Below are 4,596 nucleotides of genomic sequence, written 5' to 3'. Positions count from 1 at the left end.
GTCCCTTACCGGGACCTATCTGGATAGGGAGGAATCATTTCTCTCCCTCTTCTTCTATGCTGAATGAACTCATCTCCCCCTTTACCATGACTAATTCCCTGGAGGAAGTCTAAGCTGTGCTTTATTCAATATGGATATTCTTTCCACATCTTTATGCTCTTAAAGAGCCCCTAGAATTAGTTATGGTGTGGAGTCACGGCAAATGGCTGCGTGGGATACACATGTATGTGTCTTTTCTGCTTCTTTTCCAGCTTACCTATCCTAAGCTTACACTTGAAAAGGAATCTTATATTAAGTTTAAATAACTTTTATACTAATCTAAGATTACACCAAGTCATTACTTTAAGTCATTGTACATGACTTCTGTAGACTCATGTTCCCCTTTCTTTCACAGGAGGAGTATATCCAATGTGAAAGAGCCTTTTGCAGCGTTCGGTGCCCGGACTTCTACAGCCACCTGGCGTGCCGAACCTACGCCAGCTGTTCCATCTCTAAGGGGGACCTTCGGTATTGGGACCTGCAGGTCTGCACGGTTTGCAAGGACCTGCTCCATGAGGCATTCGAGATCCCTCCATCAGCGGAGGCCAGGGACATCACTAAGAGAAACTGCGCAAATGGGTGCGTGGTTTCGAAAAGAACGCCATGGGGTCCTATCTCACGAGCGAGAAGATGAGATCTTTGCTCTTCTCAAAGGCATCAGTGGATGCTGTTGTCCCTTAGCCGAGATCCCTTACGTCCAGCTGACGGTTGAACCGGATGTATCGGACGCACTGCAAGACTTCCATCTTGACGAGGTGGAACGTATGTCGGAAGTGTCGCACACCATCAAAAAGACCCTGATGGCCTAGGGCCAAGAAGAGGAGGAGCATATGGAGGCTCCGGACTCCTAGAGCGACGTTGCCCGCGTCCCCTCTGTTACTTCCGTTGTTGTAACGGAACCGATTCCCTCTACCTCTTCCACTCCTACACCGTCGATAGTGGAAAACCAGGTTAGTCTCAAGGCCCTGTTGTCCCTCCTAGACGAGAGTTTTCGCAAAAGACATGAAGACCTCAAGAGGGAGATCCTCCGTCTATCGAAGCAGACGGTCAGGAAGATCAATGTTAAGGATCTTCCCCCTTGCCCAGTGACCAACAACTGTAGGCATGCAGAGCACATGCTAATTACGAGTGGAAGAATTTTCGTCAATGATAAACTAGGCGTCATCTCCCTTGAAGAGTTGGAATTTTGGCCTAGTTTCAAAGCATATCCGGACTGTTACATCCATCTCAAGTCCGAGCCAGTTTCCAAGGAGGAAACCGAGGCTAAGGAGGTCATTGTCTTTGACCATGCAAAGGCTCAAGCTCTTCTCGCCGGCTGCCTTAAGACCAACTCCAAGGTGCCGGCCCTAAGCAAGAAACATCCATCCTTTCTTGATCCTGCCACCATGGTCTTCCCCTTCGCTGAAAAGTCCCTGCTGGCAGTGTTGAAGGCGGGGGAGGAAGGGAAACCCTGCCCTACATTGGAGGAATTTAGGCCCCTCTCCTTCCCCCTACCTCACGACGACAAAAACTGGAAATACATCCAGTTAACTTTATCTGTAGGAAAGTTGGAGGCTAACGTCGCAGGATGGCAGTTTAATGAGAACCTCCCCATGCTCTCCGAATACCTTCTGCGTCGGGAGCCGGATACGAAAGAGAGACTGGCTGCCTCCCTTTCTCACCAAGTGCAATTGGAGACGATGGCTGGGGACACTCGGACCCCAGAGATCTACATGGCCTTCGCTAAGACCAATCTCGTCACCCTGCCGAAGCATTTCTATATGTTCATCAGGGCCCGGAGAGCCTGATTTCCTCCAACATTTTGGGGAAAGATCTCTTCTTTAGCGACCTCGTGAAAGAGATCGTGGACAGAGCCGCCGCAGAGAACCGGAACCTTCTCAACAAGTGGGGCATGTCAAGGAAGAGGAAATCTTCTCAGGATGAGTGCAAACCCAGACCCCATTAGCGGCAGGCTAAGCGCCAGTTTTCGGCACCTGCTACTCCCCAGAGAAGGAATGGTGTATGCATACAAGGGACCTAATAATGAGACAATCACAAACAAGGAAGCAATTAAAGACCTTGGTGTAATGTTAAATAGGAATATGTTATGCAACGACCAAATAGCAACACTGTTGGCTAAATGTAAAGCAAAATTGGGAATGTTATTCAGACACTTTAAAACAAGAAAAGCTGAACACATGATTATGCTTTACAAAACTTATGTACGTAGTACACTCGAGTACTGCAATGTGATATGGTACCCACACTACCAAAAGGATATTGCACAAATAGAGAGTGTACAAAGGTCCTATACTGCTAGAATAGAAGAAGTTAAGGACCTTGACTACTGGGAAAGACTGCAATTTTTTAAACTATACAGTCTAGAAAGGAGAAGAGAACGCTACATGATAATACAAGCATGGAAGCAAATAGAAGGAATTACTGAAAACATCATGGAGCTTAAAATATCAGAAAGAGCAAGCCGAGGTAGATTAATACTGCCAAAAAATATTCCAGGTAAACTAAGAAAGGTGCACAGGACATTAATCCACTGCGCACCAGCATCGATAATGCAGCGACTATTTAATGTGCTGCCAGCTCATCTAAGAAACATATCAGGAGTGAGCGTAGATGTGTTTAAGAATAAGCTTGATAAATACCTTAGATGCATCCCAGACCATCCAAGACTGGAAGATGCAAAATACACCGGAAGATGCATTAGCAACTCTCCGGTGGATATACGAGGTGCCTCACACTGAGGGACCTGGGGGAACCCAAACAAAAAATAAGTCAATAAGGCAATAAGGTAAGTTGGTGGCTCTGTCCCAACAGACCTTTCAGCTGCTTCCTCAGCCGGTGGCAGCTCAGTCACCTGTATTCACACCTGCCTACGAAGGCAGTCAGCTACCTTTTGTCCCAAAGGTAGAGGCTCCGGCAGAGACTCCTCTCAACGTCCATCCAGAGGGAGAGGAGGAAGGGGAGCAGGCGGCCGAGGTGGCAAACCCTCGGGAAACCAGAAGCAATGAAATGCCAATGGTGGGAGGACTCCGCCTCTTCCAGGATCGTTGGACCTTCGATTGGTAGTCTCACAGCATCATCAAGAACGGACTAGGGTGGAGTTGGGTAACACCACCTCCAACCTTCCACCAATTCTTCAAACATTCCACCCCCGTCCTGGAAGAATACGTCCAAGAACTCTTGAACAAGATGGTGATCAAGAGAGTAAAGTCCACCAGGTTCCAGGGAAGACTGTTCTGTGTTCCCAAGAAGGATTCCGTCTAACTCAGAGTCATTCTGGACTTGTCCCCTCTCAACAAGTTCATAGTGAACAACAAATTCCAGATGCTAACTCTTAAGCACATAAGAGCCCTACTGCCCCATAAGGCATACACAGTCTCAATAGACTTGGTGGATGCCTACTGGCACATTCCAATGTATCACCAAGCCTCCTCCTACCTAGGATTCAGGCTTCAAAGAGGGCAGTACGCCTTCAGAGCCATGCCCTTCGGACTCAACATAGCTCCAAGGATATGCGCGAAGGTCGCAGAAACGATCATCCAACAGCTACGCCTACAAGGTGTCCAGGTGATGGCTTACCTGGACTATTGGCTGGTATGGGCAGCATCCTCAAAAGAATGCTTGCAAGCTTCCAGAAAGGTGACCCAATTCCAGGAACATCTGGGTTTCAAGATCAGCCCCAAAAAGTCTCGACTTTCTCCAGCTCAGAAGTTTCAATGGCAAAGAATCCATTGAAACCTTCAGTCACACCGTCTTTTCATCCCTCTGAAGAAAAGGAAGGAAATAGCGGGATCTGTCAAAAGACTCCTAAAATCCCAACGGATTTCAAGACCACAACAGGAACAGGTGCTCGGCTCCCTCCAGTTCACTTCAGTGACACATCCAAGTGCTACGAGACAGCTAAACGATGCACCGGGAGTCTAGAGAAGATACGCATCCATTGCTCGAAGTGATCTCAAGAGACACTTACCAACCAGGCTTCGCTCACTCCTAAAGCCATGGTCGGTGGCAAAGAACCTGAGAAGATCAGTTCCCTTTCAACCACCGCCTCCGTCGGTCGTTATCCACACAGATTCAATGACAAGTTCAAGGAACATGGTCCCCCCTATTCAAGACGTTTCGCCATGGCAGTCCTTCTTACTCTGAAGAGGCGGTCTCCACGCCCCTCATCCCACATCCGTCTAACTCTGGACAGTGCCATTGTGGTCAGATGTCTCAAGCATCAGGGCTCAAGATCGCCCCAACTCAACCAAGTGTTACTGCCCATTTTCCGCCTAGCGGACAAGAAGAGATGGCACCTTTCGGCAGTTCACCTACAAGGATTCCGCAACGTCACGGCGGATGCTCTATCAAGGACAACCCCGATAGAGTCGGAATGGTCCCTAGACGCAGACGTATTCTCCTTTATCTCTCGACAAGTCACGGAACTGCAGATCGACCTCTTCACGACGAGAGACAACAAACAACTTCCTCGTTACGTGGCCCCATACGAGGACCCCAGAGCAGAACCAGTGGACGCCATGTCCCTGGATTGGAACATATTGTCCAAGATTTACATGT

This window comes from Palaemon carinicauda, chromosome 26 (assembly GCF_036898095.1).
Source record: "Palaemon carinicauda isolate YSFRI2023 chromosome 26, ASM3689809v2, whole genome shotgun sequence".
Classification (NCBI taxonomy): Eukaryota; Metazoa; Arthropoda; class Malacostraca; order Decapoda; family Palaemonidae; genus Palaemon; species Palaemon carinicauda.
Note: the sequence above shows the minus strand (reverse complement) of the source record.